The sequence below is a fragment of the Cryptotermes secundus genome, unplaced genomic scaffold (genome assembly GCF_002891405.2).
Source record: "Cryptotermes secundus unplaced genomic scaffold, Csec_1.0 scaffold1350, whole genome shotgun sequence".
NCBI classification, from domain to species: domain Eukaryota; kingdom Metazoa; phylum Arthropoda; class Insecta; order Blattodea; family Kalotermitidae; genus Cryptotermes; species Cryptotermes secundus.
In genome coordinates, this window is record NW_019739242.1 from 919,150 (window position 1) to 936,932 (window position 17,783).

At 43.4% G+C, this 17,783-nt stretch overlaps 1 protein-coding gene across 6 annotated transcripts in view; it reads left to right on the top strand.

The window, feature by feature from the left end:
* LOC111871901 (Ca(2+)/calmodulin-responsive adenylate cyclase) overlaps nucleotides 1–17,783 on the top strand; it is a 375,443-nt gene that overhangs the window by 43,267 nt on the left and 314,393 nt on the right. The window contains exon 1 of one of the 6 annotated variants that reach the window (XM_023865291.2): nucleotides 12,530–12,732. The exons of the other annotated variants lie outside the window; for them this stretch is intronic. The gene's annotated coding sequence lies outside the window, so the exon portion shown is untranslated. Of the gene's footprint in view, nucleotides 1–12,529; nucleotides 12,733–17,783 lie in introns of those variants that run through there. 6 annotated transcript variants of the gene reach the window in all.

Here is a 17,783-nt window from a genome sequence, read left to right on the forward strand (position 1 = left end):
TGGCTTGTACCGGTTCTCACGGTCTCTTCGCCTGCGGATTTCTTATATTTTTCCTTCTACCCTGAAGATGGAGGCGACATGTTCCTCCGAAACGTCGGCTAACACCACATATACACGGTGCCAAATCCCAGAAGACTGCTTTCTTCATAGTCACCGCCGTGAAAACCTCAAATCTTACATTAAAGTAGTAGTTCAGAATATGATTTGAGGTTATGTTATCTTCGTGTGGTTTTATTATTCTCATAGTCTCATACTAGTCTCATAGGCAACGCAACCGAGTCTCGAACTCAGGCATTATGTTTCGGTCCAGTTTCTACCGCCTGAGGGCTACTCACAAAAATTCTCACCGCACTTATGCCTACATTATGTTGCGTATATGCGATGCTTCGCTGTCTAAGGCTCGGAAGTCCGGCTCGGATTAAGTTCGCCACACACGGACGAGTTTGGCTCATTGGAACCCGAGCTGAGTCGGACCCGCTAGCCAGACTCGTACATTTATGGGCCCCCTAAGGCCTGAACTCTCTTCGCTCGCTCTTGCGCTGGGATCGTATATTCGAATCCTACTCGAGGCATGGATGTTTGGTGTGTGTATGCGTTTATTCTCTGTTTCGGTAGCGGCCTTGCGACGAGCTGATCCGCGCCCAAGGAGTCCTATCGTCTATGAACAATGATTAAGGAGCTGAATAAGAGGCCTTGGCCTGAATGGGGTGGACGAACCAATGAAAAAAAGAATATGCGGTGCTTCATAGTGAAACTTCTGTATTCGTAAATGTACAGCTTTAACAAACTCGGGGTAAAAAGTTGTTTATATTCATTGTAAGGTTGTTTAATGGGTTCTTCGCAGTTACGTAAACGTTCTGTTCAGGTCACTGTACCTGGCAAGCCGTATGAAACAGAAACGGATTTATTTATGTAGCACTTTATAGGAGTTGGTCCAGTTGTGACTTTTAATTGTTTCGTTTTAGTATTAAGAGCAGAGTAGCACAAAAGTAACACGATGCAGTTAATCGCTGGCTATCCATACACTTCGACATTCTGGAATTGTGTTCTTCTACAAATCAAATTGAACTGTGTATCCCGAAACATTTTGACTTAAATTGGTAGTGAAAATTACACAGTGAGGGATCCCGAAACTTGTATTCTTAGCCGAATATAATTGGAATGATCAAGTCAGGGAGGATGAAATGGGCAAGGCATGTGGTACGGATGGAGAAGAGGAATGCACAGAGGTTTTGGTGTGAAGGCCAGAAGGAAAGAGCCCACTAGGATAACCTAGAGGTATGTGGTAGGATGATATGAAAGTGGATCTTGGGAAAACTGGAAGGGGTGGTAAGAGCTGGATTCATCAAATTTAGCATAGGGACAGTGGCGGGCTCTTGTGAACACGGTAGTTAACTTTCGAGTTCCGTAAGACATTGGGAAATTTTTGAGAAGCTAATTGACTTGCTGCTTCTCAAGAATGTCTCTGGTCCATGGACTTAGAAAGATAGGCAAAGAAAAATGTGACAACCCTTTTGTAGATGAGAGTTGTGAACTGGCAGACAGTACTAAGCGTGAAGAGCGCCAGTGCGCCGGTCTAGCCGACGTCATTAACATTCATGAGTTTATGAATTGGGCTATTGTTACTGTGGATACGCTTTTATTGGTGATTACTTTCAGCTGCGCAAGAAATTTCCTACAGCTTGGAAACCCCGAACGGCCATTGCCAATGTCATACCTACCACGAGCCAGTTCGATCCAAGTTACGTCTTCACTTCCAGACCTATAGAGTGTTATTTTAACATTATCCGTCCGTCTACGTGAGATTGTATAATCAGAGGTTGGGTCGCGCCGTAGCTCAAGCGGTTAGTCGCTGGCTTCCCACCGCGGCGGCCCGTGTTCGATCCCGGGTCTGGGCAAGTGTGATTTGTGGTGGACAAAGTGGCGCTGGGGCAGGTTTTCTCCGAGTACTTCGGTTTCCCCTGCTAATCTTCATTCCACCAATTGCTCCACAATCACCCTCACCTATCATCTTGGGCTGGTACAATAGGCCAGAAGTGGCCGCAGTACAAGGGACTTAGTCCCACCCCACTAGAATTAAAAAGAAAATAATCAGAGGTTTGCATTACTTTGTTATGTCCCCGCACTGTGTTGCAACACATCTGTGTCTCATTTGTGTCCATTTGACCCACGCCACTGGTCGCCTTGTCTAGTACGAAGGTCAGGAATGGTGGAGGTATACCTCCACTCACCCCTACTTCTGCAAGGTGTGATGCTTAATTAATTAAACACAGGAAGAACCTTATTTTTTGCCGCACTAGGAATATAAATGGCAGTTATATAATAATAATAATAATAACAATAACAACAACAACAGCAACAGCAGCAACAACAACGACGACGACGACGACAACAACGACAACGACAACAACAACAACAACTACTACTACTACTACTACTCTGTAGAGTAAAGACCTTGAGAATACAACCCTCAGCTCAAGAAATTTCCCGAATTATGTGGAACCCAAGGTTCATTGACGTTTGGGCGTACACAGGACCCTACAATGATGATAATTCATTCCATTAATTGAAGTGCATAAGGGCAGCTAAAAGCAATTACAGGCAATCACTGGAAGAAAAAAGGGGTACATTAATACAGAAGATGTAAACCGACATAGACGAAGAACCAGTGAAAATACACAAAGAACAAAATACTCGTACTAAAAACTAGATAACGTAAACAACATTAGAGGTAAGGCCGACGATATTAACAACAGCAACACACACCTCTCGTGTTAGCAAACAGATTGTCCACAAGCCGTATTTTGTCTACCCCTGTCCTGTCATATATGCTCATAACCACGACAATGGTAATAAAAGTACACAGACTTAAGCCAAGGTTTGTATGCTTCTTGTTTATTCATAAGTCGTTGCGTTACTCATTGCTGTTCACTCCTCAGTGGAAAGAAGAAAGGGTCAGCAGAAGTATAGGGAATTTTGTAAATTAACGCATTAGCGATATAAGTCATGAGGACAAGGGCACTGCTGTCTATACGTACGCCCACGCCCCAGAGCTCGTCCTGCAACGGAATACATTAATGGCCTTTGAAGAGGTACCTTTTCTAGGTACAGTAGAAGTAGCCAGCTGGCCCTAATGCAACCACATGGCCTTCTCGTGTTGCCTGTTTCACTCCATGCTTTTGCGGGTGTTAAAGCACAGAGTTGATGAAATTTATCGCATACTAGTATCGTTCGTCATGGGTGGTATTGCCAGTTTTCCTGACCCACATTTTTCTCTGTATTCCCCTCCACCACCATACCAACGTCAGTGATCGAAGTAATCTGACGGTTTCACAGACTAATAGCACGTAATAGTCCAATTGAATGTATAACTTGCTGAAGCGTGATATATGAATGAAGGTTATTTTAAAGAAATGAAGGAAGAAAGAAAAGAAAAAAGAAAAAGAACTGGTCAAATGACCTCGGAGTAATGTTTATTGAAATGGGCGCTTGAGGGAGTTAAATGACATACATATCTGTCAAATATTCCAATAGACACAGAACTAGGTTTGCAGAGTCCACAGTGTTTCACAAGTGTGTATGTCTGGATTTATAAAATTAACATATTGTATTTAAAGATCTCCACATCGAAAATACGACCATAATAATGACTGTGTTATATTTATTAAAATATAGTAGAGCTGTATCTAAGAGTGTGCACAGGCCTTCGTGTTAAATGACAATCCGTGTTACCTATTGTGGATCAGAAATTAAATGTTGTGTTTATGTAACTTTTAATTTACAATCTAAAAACTACCGTATTTACGCATGTATAGGCCGCGTGCGTGTATAGGCCGCAGCACAATTTTCAGACAGAAATTATAGAAAAAATAATTTTCTTGGAATATTATTTCAGGAGTATTACACCCTGTATTACTAATTATGAATATAATTTTTTTTAAAATGAAGTGTGATTTCGCAGATTTCGAATATAAGCCGCACCCCAGTTTTCCTCTTGAATTTTTAGCAAAAAATGTGCGGCCTATATATGCGTAAATACGGTACATTTATACTATCCCCCCCAACCCACAATCAGATTTGATCGAAGTATGTTCAGGCAGACCGCACTTATTACCATGCTGATACGGTTGGACGGGTCAATACTGAATAATAATGGGCACACGCTTTTTGTTTTGAGAAGCGCGTACTGTATACATTTTATTGGGAACATGTGAAAGGAATTAAAAATTTGTTTAAACCTTTAATGCATTACATAATCACATGTAACACATAAGGTCTTTCAGATATGTTTTTAATGTACCGAATATCTTAACTACCGATCACAGTGGCCTCGCGGTCTAAGGCATGAACTGTCTTCTCTCGCTCGAATGCTGGGATCGTTTGTTCGAATCCCACTCGAGGGCTGGATGTCTGTATGCGTTTATTCTGTGTTTGTGTTCTTTGTTTAGATAAGGACCTTGCGACGGGCTGATTACTCCTCCAAGGAGTCCTGCCGTCTGTGAAAAATTATGACGGAACTGAATAAAAATTTTCTTCAGACATATTTATTTTTTATTTATGATTTATTTACGAGGGTTTCAGTCGCTCAAAATATATAGCGTCGAAATATACACAGTGTATCCAGGTTCTGTTAGGACTGCGTTCGTTAAAAATTCAAGACGTGAATTATTTTCAAAATTTNGTTATTTTCAAAATTTGACTTTTTATTCAAAATAGTCTCCTGAATCAATACATAGCTGGAATCGATTGAAAAGTTTTCGAAAACAGTCACTGTACTCATTTTGTGGAATCGCATTTAAAAATGCGGTACATTCCCTTTGGATATCCTGGATGATGTCGTGACGGTCTCCTTTCATCGCCAACTTAACTTTTGGGAACAATCAGAAATCTCCTGGAACCAAATCTGGCGAATACGGAGGATGATCAAGGACTGTGATCCCTTTTCTGGCCAAAAAATCGGCCACGATCTTCGATTTATGGGGTAGGGCATTATCGTGGAGGAGCGACCATGAACCTTGCTCTCGATATTCAGGTCGAATTCAAAGAATTCTCGCCCACAAACGATTGAGGACTCCGAGATAATAATCAGAATTCACTGTTTGACCTTCTGGCAGAAATTCCTTGTGAATGATTCCTTTGGAATCGAAGAAAACGGTTAGCAGTGTCTTTACTCGACTCTTTTGCATGCGCACTTTCTTTGGTTTCGGCTTCTTTGGTCTCAGTCACGCTGCACTCTGCCGCTTTGTGAGAGGCTCATATTGAAAACACCAGTAACAATCGATTTTGTAAATTTTGTATCATTTTGGGCCCACCGTAACATGTCTTTGCAGTGTTCCACTCTGGCATGTTTTTCATCGCCTGACAGCGCGTGCGGTACAAACCGCGCGCAGACCTTCCATTTGCCCAAATCCTCGGTCAGAATTTGATGCACAGTACTTTTTGGTATTCCCAAAAGCTCCTCGATGAGTCTTGCAGAAACACATCTGTCTGATGCAAGGATTTCTGTCACTTTTTTCACATTTTCTTCAGTGCGACTTGTTCTCGGCTTTGATGCACGTGGAGCGTCTTCAATGTCCTCCCTGCCGTCACGAAATACAGCATACCATCAAAAAATGTTCGAGCGACTCGAAAGATCACTACCGTACACACTTTTCATCATTTCGTACGATTCTCCGGCTGTTTTGCCTAACTTCAAACAAAATTTGATGTTGGCTCTCTGTTCAACCGCCATTTTCCGACGAGCGTCATAACAGTACTGTTACATTCAAGGCCAGAACACATGATGCAACGATGCATGCCCTTTGTAATTATAGACATCCACACCTGAAACTTCAAGAATCTTAACGTCACAACTCGCCAACAGATGGCATTGCAGGGCAAATTTGAAAAAAAAAGAGTCCTAACGGATCCTGGACACACCGTGTAGGACGAGTATCTAATAGTGAATTGGAAAGGATGAGAAAGGAAACGGTCGTGGCTTAACTGAGCTGCTGCCCTTGCGTTTACCTGGAGAAACCCGAGGAAAATAACAAAAATAATTTCATGATAGTTGGTTCCCCAGCTGAGATTCGAACCAAACACTTTAACTTGTCTAACCGACCCACCGGGCCTCTACGTCGGGCGCCATGTTCTGTTCTGTAACCGTTTGCCTACACGTTTGACGCCACGCTGTTCTACCCGTCCCCTCGTTTTGGACTAACACTCAGTGAGACTTCTTGCCCCACCCGTTGGTCGTCGTATTATAACGGCTCGCTCGTTGTGTCCACTTACTTTACTGTCGTCTTCGGCTGCTGGCTGCTGGACTGCTACGGGTGGCGGCGGCTACAGCTGGCTTTACCTGCTTATACTTACACACCTCTGATCTTTAGGGAATTGGGTTTAGTTTGGGCGCCAGTAAACTGCTACTATCAGTTTACAGATTGAGGAAAGGTGTGAAGGTTTGATAAGGGGGTAGCGGTCGCGGGTAGCTAGTTCCGCCGGTAGAGCTGATATTCTGTTCTCAGGCCGTTTGGCAGGGTCTCGCTCAGGAAGCGAAGTGGGAACTCCTGTTATAACACACACACACACACACTTTGTTCCACAAGACACTTTATTAAACTGTTGTCCATAGTGGACGCCACTACCTCACTACATTGAATTTGCGTCCGAATGGTTTGCGATCTGGAATACGACTTTTTGCAGAATGCCTTCTCCTCGAAACTCTCGGAGTCTTCTCGGTCCACAAGTCAACTCCCCAAATTACGAGGATTGGTCATTTTCAAAAAATGGGAGTACACTAATTAAGTATTCCCCCAATCCGTTTAGGTATTAGGCACTAAAACTTAACGTAATTCCTGTCAGTAGCTTTGACAAATGTTACGTTTGGTTTGGGCTGAGAGACCACCCATCTTTTAAGTTATGGGTTCGAAACTGTCACATATTGTATTCTCAAAGGATTCAGACAAGTAAAATTTTGTGTGACTTTCTAAAGAGCCAAGCTGCGGGCGGTCTTCCTCTTTCACTTCGCATCTGCGTTGATCAGTCGATTTTTTTTTTTTGTCTTTTTCATTCGAGTGTTTGGCTAAAACTCCTTCTTGAGGGGAAGAAATAGCCTACGTACCTCTCGTCCATTTGCTGTAAGTTACAAGTGAACCTAACCGAACATGTTAATTTACCTGGATCAAAACATGCTACTAAATTAAATCCAGTTGGGGTTGGCAGATCGGTTACACTTTCCGGGTTGTCCAGTATGTCACGTCTAATATAATGTCTACTTTTCATTACTGCGACTATTATACTATCGTGGATTATCGTGAAATTAGAAATAAAACAATGATTTGTAAGTTTTGAGGTTTTCACGGCGATGACAATGAAGAAAGTCGTCTTCTGGGTTTAGGCACCGTGTATTCTTCGTTTTGGCCGACGTTTCGGAGGAACGTAGCGCCTCCATCTTCAGAGCAGGTGAATGGCTTGGAATGCGGAGAGCAGTAGCTGCAGAGCAACAGCTACTGCTCTTCGCATTCCAAGCCATTCACCTGCTCTGAAGATGGAGGCGCTACGTTCCTCCGAAACGTCGGCCAAAACGAAGAATACACGGTGCCTAAACCCAGAAGACGACTTTCTTCAAAACAATGATTGATTAGACCATCATGGTATCAGCCGTCGACCCATATAGGTGATTATAGGGAACTGACGTGTAACGCGTGTTATGTTAATACATATACCCATAGTTTAAGGCCTGTGGCTGACTATGCCAGAGTTCCAGGATGACGGAAAGTGAGTTACGTTTGTCACGAAGAGGAAGAGAGAGCTGCAGGGTTACAATGTTACAAGATCATCCGCTCGAACTTGATGGCCCTAAGCCCGAGACTCCATATATCATCAGTGTCTTCTCTAGGGGCGAGGGCACACCAAGGAAACTGGCAACCGCAAAGCAGCCGCAATTTCCGAGAATTGTTATCAGCCTGAGTTGAACAAGTTACTGAATTGAGCTGAGCAAATTGAGGAAACTGCGTTGCCGCTTCCTCAATATGAGCTGCTCCATTCAGTAACTGTGTTCCAACTCAGGCAGATAACAGTTCTCGGAAATTGCGGTTGCGTTGTGGTTGCCAGTTTCCTTGGTGTGCCTTCGCCCAAAGACTTGGCAACTCAGTGCGCGGACCCACAGTTATCAGCCTCTGTCATTATTTATTTAAACACCTGGAAAACAATGTCCGTAGCTCGTGTCTGCAAGGCCAAGTATTCCAGTGTTACAAACACAGTAAAACGCCATGAGAAAGGAACCGTCATTTTATGAACATCGAATATAAAATCATGAATAATTCTTAGATCCCTGTTCTTAGTAACCACAATTTTCAGATTCTTTAAACATTATTTTCCTGCAAAGAAAATACTTACATTAAGTCGTTATAACGATGAGTAGATCGAGCAATTATAGAAGACTGGCTCTGATTGGTTTAATTCTGTCATGCTACTGCGCATGTAACAGCTACCCGCCCTGCTGTTTGAATCTAACAGTAGTAGACTGCTGCTATGCACTGCGGGATTATCAAAACATGCCATTGCAGGCGAGGAGGTTCTTTTTTGCTCTCTTGAAGTAGTTCGGTTAGAGTCAAAATACTTTGCTGCATTTGTTTTTCCTGCTGGTATGCGTATGAAGACATGTCACTTCACGGTCGAATAACTGCCATGTTGATCTTCTGATGTGCTTGGATCTCTTCCCAGTAGGTCCAGAACGGCAGATGCTGGCTACAGTTGTCCTGTCTGTATCCATGGTTATAACTTTCATGTATAAAATATTTGGCATAAACGCTACTGAATGCAGTAAAAGTAAGTAAAAAAAAAAGTAAAGCTATCCCTATACCAGGCCGTGAAGGCCCATAGGGTTGTGAGACGTTGAGGGTCCCACCTTATCTAGACAATCGGCTCAAAGATGGCGGTAAGGTTGTCAACGCGCCTGCCGCGCTTTACTCCCCAGGAAAATTATTTAATGAATTCCTGGTACTCATTTCTGTTAGAGGCTGAGTCGACCCCAGAGCCATAATGCGGCTGGAAGGATTAGGTCAATTGAAAAGATCCAGTGACCTCATCGGGACTTGAACCCGCGACCTTCCGGCTTTGTAGCATAGCCCCTCATTGCAGTATAATTATAAAATTTAAACATCATTATTATCAAAGTAAGGTAAAGTTATCCCTGTGTTTAATTAATTAAGCACCACACCATCAAGACGTATGTGAATGGAAGTACATATAACTCCGCAATTCTTGACCTCGGCACTAGATGGAAGTGAGTGGTCAGCTTTACGGCCCGGCCACTTAACACCCCCCCCCCCCACCCCGAAGAAAAAGCCCGTGGTACCCATTAGATAGGAGATTGAGTGAGCCCCAGAGAAGGTCTAGACGCTGTGAAGTAGAAACAAATATCTTTTCCCTGTCGGGAATCGAATCCCTGCCGTCTAGCTCGGAAACCATCGCTAATCGACTATGCAGTTACCGAGTGAGTACCGAAGTTATGCCCAAAAGTATTTTTTTTATTGCTAGTGGGGTGGGACTAAGTCCTTGTACTGTGGCCACTTCTGGCCCATTGGCAGCCCCAGATGATAGGTGAGGGTGATTGTGGAGCAATTGGTGGAATTAAGATTGGTAGGGGAAACCGAAGTACTCGGAGAAAACTTGCCCCAGCGCCACTTTGTCCACCACAAATCCCACTTGACCAGACCCGGGATCGAACCCGGGCCGCCGCGTTGAGAAGCCAGCGACCAACCGCTTGATCTATGGTGCGGCCTACCCAAAAGGTAAATGCAAGAAGAAACGTTAGGAATATCTCGTTGATTGAGAAAGTACTGCGGAGTTTAATGTTTGCTGTGATGCCGGAGATTTCAGTTCTGAGAATACTTATTTATTTGCTTGCACGAAGTCCACTCCTTCCAAGCGGAAGTACGTGAAAAGCGCAAGCATGCTGATGACATACATACCAAGTGAAGGTACATGGAAACAATGTTGAAGTTTGCAGAGAACAGTTTCTCTCACTTCGTGGTCTAAGCAGAAGTCATTTTCGAAATATTAGAAACGTAGTTACAACGGGAACAGCAACTACTGAAGGCTGAGGAAAGCGCTCTAATGTATCTAATAAACATACTGAAGAGATCACTCAGAATATTTGGGCTCATATTGGAGCTTCTGAAATACAAAGGTCGCGGGTTCAAGTCCCGATGAGGTCATTGGATTTTTTCCAGTTGACCTAATCCTTCCAGCCGCACTAGGCTCCGGGGTTTACTCAGCCTCTAACAGAAATGAGTACCGGGAATTAATTAAATAATTTTCCTGGGGAGTAAAGCGCGGCCGGCGCGTAAGGCTGACAACCTTAGCGCCATCTTTGAACCGATTGTCTAGATAATGTGGGACCCTCAACGTCTCACAACCCTATGGGCCTTCACGGCCTGGTACAAGGACAGCTTTACATTACTTACCATAGCTTACCTAACTCGTGATATAACCATAGAGCCTGTGTGCAATGAATATTATCTTTCATGGTGTAAAGAAAAATTAATTTAAAACTGTAAGTGCTGATAAATGCTGGGGGTACACGATAACATAGTTGGTTGAGGCACTATGCTACAAGCGGGAAGGTCGCGGGTTCGATTCCCGATGAGGTAATTTAATTTTTTTTTCAGTTAACTTAATCGTTTCATCCGCACTGTGGCACGGGGTCGACTCAGCTTCTAACATAAATGAGTACCTCATCGGCTTGTAGGATAGTGCCTCAACCAACTACGTCACCGCGTCCCCCCTCCAGTACTCTAGAGGCATGTTTATTATTGCTGTTTTTATTAGACATTTAATTTCTGTAGGGTTTTACTGGTTGCAAGGCTTATTAAAAATCTGAGAGGTGAAAGTTCTATGTTGATACAGTGCAGAACGCGCGGAACTGGTGTAATGTATTGCCCAGCAATACAATGCATCAGTCCTTTACAAACTAGTCCGCCGTTCACTGCAGGAAGCTCTGCCGCCGCGACATGTCCAGTTTGTTAACAGCCAGCATCTCTGATGCATGCCTAGATTTTAAACATCATCGACCTTCCATCCAGTCTCATCGCTACTTGAATACAGCGTTCTTTTTAATCAGTTTTTAAATAAACGTAGTTGTTTTTTAGTAAAATGTCATAGCAAATGAGTTAAACGTTATGTACAGCATAAAGCAACATGTATTTGTCAGCATTATCTAACTCAGTGGAGCTGAGCCCTTTCTGAGAAACCGTCAGTTGCACAGCTAATGAAGAATTTCCCATTACTTTATGGAACCCGAAAGTTCATTACCATGTTGACATAAAGCCCTCCATCGGTACCTATCCTGAGCCAGATCAATCCAATCCATTACACTTCATTCTGTCAGGTACATTTTAATATTATCCTCCCACCTACTTCCAGGTCTCCCTAGTGGTTTATTTCATTCTGGCTTTCCCACCAAAATATGCATTCCCCATCGCCCCCTGCGTGCTACATATCCTGCCCATCTTCTCCTCGACATGATCATTCTAATTATACTTGGCTGAGAAATTTTCCAACAATAAGATACTTATTTACGCTCATAAAGAAATGGTCGCAAGTTGATGCCGAAACATATAATCCCTGTTCGTCGCTTATGAAATTGTAGTTTAACTGTATTTTAACATACGTACATTTCATTGTTACGAGATGCAGTCTGAAATGCCATGGCTGTGCGTTTTGACTGCGTGCTCTAAGTGAATGATGACAGTCTCTGCTGATATATACATTTTAAAACCATTAGAATCGAGCCAGCATTTGTGTTTGTTTTCATTACCGCCCTTGCAACCTGTTCCATTACTTAAGGCGTAAAGGCATGTTACATTATTTAAAATCAGAAGCTATTTTTGCACCCATGGCAAGTTTAAAGACCTTTTTACGCCCACCCTCCCTTCTAAAGTTTGTAGAACTCAAATAAAACTGACAACGATTGATATAGTTGTACTCCCCAGCGAAATAACAGATGCTCGCGTTTCGTTCTTAGGTCGCTATGCTGGAGATAGTGCAGTTGGTATAGCGACTGCACCACGGGTCGGAGTTCGAGTACCGGAAGGGTCAAGAAATTTTTCTCCATGTCGGCTAGACCGGCTGTGAGGTCCACATAGCCTCCTATCCAATGGGTACTGGAGGCTCTTTCCCCGGGGGTAAAGCGGTTGGAGCGTGAAGCTGACTACTCACCTCCCAACTAGTGCCGAGGTCAAAACGTGTATCTATACCTCCACTATCCCATACACCTTCATGGCGTGCTGCTTAATTAAGAACAGGGACAACGTTACCTTACTGTACATTTGCAGTACTTAGCGACCTTTTGTCAGTGTAAGGACTCTTAGGTTCTCTGGCTTTGATTTCCCCAGTAACATCAGTGGCCGGCTTTTGATACACTTCTGTTTAGAATGTCAGAAAGTAGCAGATGCAGAGATGCTAACGCTTATCTAATGAGCGCGTTTCTTTTGTTACAGGTGAGTTGCATTTGCACGCAGATCACTACTTCAGGTTCTCGTTCTGTCTACGGGAGGCAACGAAATCCAAGATGGCTGCAGTTATGGATTCTAAGAGCTAATGGAAGTCAAACGTCTTTATTTCTTAAGCGGTTTCCGAAAGGACACCAGTATTGTAAAGGGCCGGAGTGGCTCAGCAGCAAAGTGATTGGCCGGATAGCTGGGATTCAATTCCCGGCAATGCCACTAAAGTCTATATGCGTCATACACGGTAAGAATGAAACGCGTGATATCGTTAGGACAGTTTTGATGAACGTGTCTCACAGCGTGAGTGAACTTAACCATTTGAAGACTGAGTCTGAGTTTGAGTCTCATGTTACGATCGACGGTCAGTCGGTCTGTCTTGGAATAAAGCACGCTTACGACCAGATTTTTATTACTGTCAGATAGTTGCGGGTGTGTTGATGTGGGGCGTTCTCTCTGACAAGAGGATGTGTCTGTCGTTTATAACTGCTGCTGGCCTTCGCCAGCGCACTCATTCTCGGGTCCGAGTCCCGTGGGACTCGTAACCATATTTTGCTGTCTCAGATTCGGGACTTCCATTTTCTTCTCTTCCTACCACTCGCAGGTAGGAGAATTTGGCGGTATTCTATTCCTTTCAGAGGAATCTGCCCCTTAATCCATAATCCACGTTGGACCTTTCTTAATTTTTGTTTTTATACCGCCGTCGTAATGAGAATCTTTTTAGTGTTATTATTTTTCTGGCTTCATTAGTTTGATTTCTTTCAGGTCAAGGTGCAGTTTGTTTTTAAGTGTGATGTGGATTACAATATGTTGTTGAATTTTCGGATTATTAACAGAAATTGTTTAGTATGATTTTGGATTTGGTTGTAATTTGTTGATTGTTTAGATGATGTTGGTTCTAGAATATGTACACATCGCCCGTCGCCCTCATTGTTTTTGTTGAGATAAGTCGTAACATAGTGGTCGTACCGGAAGGTGTGGCTGGATTGATCAGATTGTACCTGGAGTTACCACATGGAGGTGTTCGACCCCACCTCCACACGAGATTTGAAGACTGAATCTCTTCTAAATAGTACATAAACATTACATTCTTATCTCACAGGGAGCACATCATGTCTCCGCTACAAAGCCGAGCCGATTACCGCTGATTAGGGATACGAAACACACGAATACACTGTGTGGGCGGTACTCAGAGTTCTGATATGCTAAAGCGGCCGGTACCACTGGGTTTCAAAGGGTTCACGGTCGTTAACAGTATTGGTCGATAGGGAACTGGGGAAACGAAGCTCCGCTGTACGAATACGCTGGCAGTGGAAGGACGCTGATTGGTACAGTATTTCATTTCAAGCAGTGTTCTAATTTGTTACCTTCATGTCACTTTTAATAGTTCAGATTACAGCAAATTACATTACATTGCATTGCATTGCATTGCATGGATCCAGAGTTAGTCAAAGTAACTGTAGGATATGGAATATGTCATAAATACAAAACACATGTACAGTCCCAGTGGAGTTCTCACACAAGAGAAACGAAGAAAACACAGAGACTACACACAAGGCTATTTGAAGATACATAAGGGCCGCGCCATAGCTCAAGCGGTTAGTCGCTGGCTTCCCACCGCGGCGGCCCGGGTTCAGTCCCGGGTTTGGTCAAGTGGGATTTGTGGGAGACAAATTGACGCTGGGGCAGGCTTTCTCCGAGTACTTCGGTTTCCCCTGCCCATCTTCATTCCACCAATTGCTCCACAATCACCTTCACCTACCATCTGGGGTTGGTACAATAGGCCAGAAGTGGCCGCAGTACAAGGGACTTAGTCCCACCCCACTAGCAATAAAAAAAAGATACATAAGTTATTTTTAGACAGTAGGAATACATCAACAGAGTAGAATGAGTGTGTATTTAAGTATCATTTCAGTGCCATTATTTAACTAAATGGAGTATCGCCGTTCGTCAGAAGGCGATAAGCGTTCTCTCTTCAGGAAATACCTCGCTTTTATGGAACTCACAGGTTCAGTTACCATATTCACAAGATCCCGCTGTTGGACCATGACCAACCTGAACCAGTTGAATCCAATCTCTGTGTTTTGAAGATCTGTCGAGTAATTCTCTCCTTCAGGTTTTCCTATAAAATATATTTTTAAACATTCTGCTGATGTAGCGTCTTGTCTTCATGTGGCTCTGATTTTGCAGTTATTATAATATAGTTGAGCATTTCTCGGAACTTAGATGGTTTATTTTGCCGTAACTCCAAAATAACGTGGACTGTCTTTTGGATGTACAGAAGAAGATGATAAAGAAAGCAGTCTTCTGGGATGTGGCGCCGGGTAGATATACAGAAGAAGACGATATCTTCGTGAACTGCGGATTTCTCGCGTGGCTCAGAACTGGAGCTATTGATTTAGGGACAGCACGCAGCTTCAACTGTTGATACATCGTCGTAAAATAATCGAGTTACCACCCGACATAGCTCAAAGAACCCAATATTCCTGCACATCACAGAGCTACAGTATATCTTTCCACTAACATGACAAGCAAATAGTCGCTGCTGCTTCTCCTCTGTGCCGTATTGATTTCAGCTGCAGCTCGTAGCGACTGACTCTTTGTTGGGGGAGGGGGCACGATTTACAACGTAAACTTGAGCCCTACAAGGCTTCAGTGCCGCATTTTCTTCTACGCAACCGCTGCTCAGTTTCAAATTACGTAGGGGCAGCGTTGTACGAGCACATAGGCACCTACACGCGGGCCACGTTTTAAGGCTGTATTTTGAAAATATACAGGCCATCCTGTTAGCCAGGTTAGTTTAGTCAGTATGGCGACTGGTTATGGCCTGGACCACCGAGGGGTCGGAGTTCGAGTCTTGGTAGTTTCAAGAATTTTCTCTTCACTTCGTCCAGACTGGCTCTGGTGCCCCCCAGCCTCATATCCAATGGATACCGGGGGCTCTTTCCTCGAGGATAAAGTGGCAAGGACGTGAAGCTGACCACTCACTTCCAACTAGTGCCGAGATCAAGAAAATGTGGATCTATATATCCATACCCCATACGCCTTCATGGCGTAGTGCTTAATTAGTTAAACACAGGGACAACTTTACCTTTTTGTGCATCCTGTTGTGAATGTAAATTCTGTGGGTTTTCTACCGTTATACAACAAACGTCGGCTTTATTAGTGTGTAACAGAACAATTTAAGCGGAATATTAAGTGAATCAGTTTATTATAGAAATCGCGCTATATCCTTCCGTCTGGCTGACCATTATCGGGTGTGTATAAATAAATAATAAACATATTCCGTTGTTGCTAAATAATATGATGAAAATGGATCAGTTTTTCGCTGTCGTTAAGATAAAAGTTGTTTTAGAATGAGTGATGATTTCCGAGACAGCGTTGTGTTTGTCGTCCTGGAATATAATGGAAAGAACAAATTCCGGGCCGCCTGTTTTGTGCTCACCTTGGTTACTTCTTGCATCTTGCACTGAGACTTAACTTGATCTTTACCTTGCCTATATTTTTCCGAAGCGTTGCATAAGGCATCCTTACTGAAACATCCAAGAACGAATCTCGGTCTTCCACTCACGTCGGCTACTAAAGCTTGCTATGGCTGGCTGGCTGGCTCGGTGCCATAAGTTGTGGCACAATGGCACTGCACGAATGCTAACGCCGTAAGGCCTCTAATAATATCGGAATAAATTATTTGTAATAATAATAATATTATGCAGTTTTATAAACTGGATCGTAAATGATGATCTGGCAGGTTCAGAATGGTAGTGTTTTAACGACGCCATTTCTGTTACTGTCGTGAGGCACCTCAACACGTTCAGGGTATGCAAATATTCAGACAGGAAAAGATGACGTACTTATGAGTGTTGAGTGGAGGCGTTCTGAAGTCGTGTCAACCGATTTAGTGAGGTAAGATTATTTACCATGTATTTTGCTCGTTTGTTACAACTTTGCTGCTGCCAGTAGCCATTTACAGTGCATTATGCATTAGCTTCAGGTGTGCCAACTTAAAACTGCAAGATTGTTACGGAAATAGCACTGTTCTTACAAAGTTATCCTCTCCCCCAACCCTGTTTGAGAAGACGGCAGTGAAAGTAATAAAAAAGTCTGAGGTAACGTTGAGGAACATAGGTTTAATGAAAAAAGTGAAGTCAGCTGTAGGGTATACGGAGAAAGGAGAGCAATAAAGACGAGACGGAAGACAAGAGAGACACAGAAAAGACAGTGATGAAAACGATTTTCTGTAAACAGCCGTGAAAGAGAAGCATCCGTGTTACTTCACTAGAAGAGCCTTTTCTTTATGCCAATCTTGAATGTGGGATTCGGAATGAAATGAGGGAGCCGTGTTCCTGAAACCCTTCCTCAACGAAGTGATCACAGATGTGTCGTTATATTTCCAGACGAGATCTCGAGCTTGGTGTACGAGTAACGCTCAAGATTGGGCCGCGCCATAGCTCAAGCGGTTAGTCGCTGGCTTTCCACCGCGGCGGCCCGGGTTCCATCCCGGGTCTGGTCAAGTGGGATTTGTGGTGGACAAAGTGGCTCTGGGCCAGGTTTTCTCCAAGTACTTCGGTTTCCCCTGCCAATCTTCGTTCCACTAATTGCTCCACAATCACCCTCACCTATCATCTGGGGCTGGTACAAAAGGCCAGAAGTGTCCGCAGTACAAGGGACTTAGTCCCACCCCGCTAGCAATAAAAAAACGCTGAAGATTTGTGATTAGAAGGTAACAAGTACGTATTTAATTCGGACAATACCGGCGGTTTTGCCTCGGTTTCTTCTTGATTTTTCTCGGTTATGGCAGGCGAATGCTGGGATAGTACCTTGACGTAGGCCAAGACCCTCCTTTTCTCTAAGTATTCATCTGCTTACCATTCGTGTTCATTTCATTCAGCGCTGTGTAACTTCGACAGCTGTAATTGCGTCTTTCAGTAACGTAAGAATCAAGCAGTCACATATTAGAGACAAGAGTGCTTATGCCGTTCGCATCTTTCGTCGCCACAAGGAAAATAATCTATAGAGAAGTTACATGTGCACCATTCGCAGCTGTCGAAATATTCTCGATTCTGAGAAACTTCGTTGAAGTTAGAACTTGTAGCACTTCCATTGCTGTGCATGGAGAAACATAAGCATAATTTCGAACCTCGTTTCCAATAGAATCTCCCATTCTCAGTAATTCACCGTGTTACATTTTTCATTAATTTTTAGGTGGAAAAGTATCTTCCCGTAACCTGTCTAAAATTATTGTGACGTATAGACCCATTGCTAGGCAACGATTCGGTAGATACATTCCCGCTCAAGCGT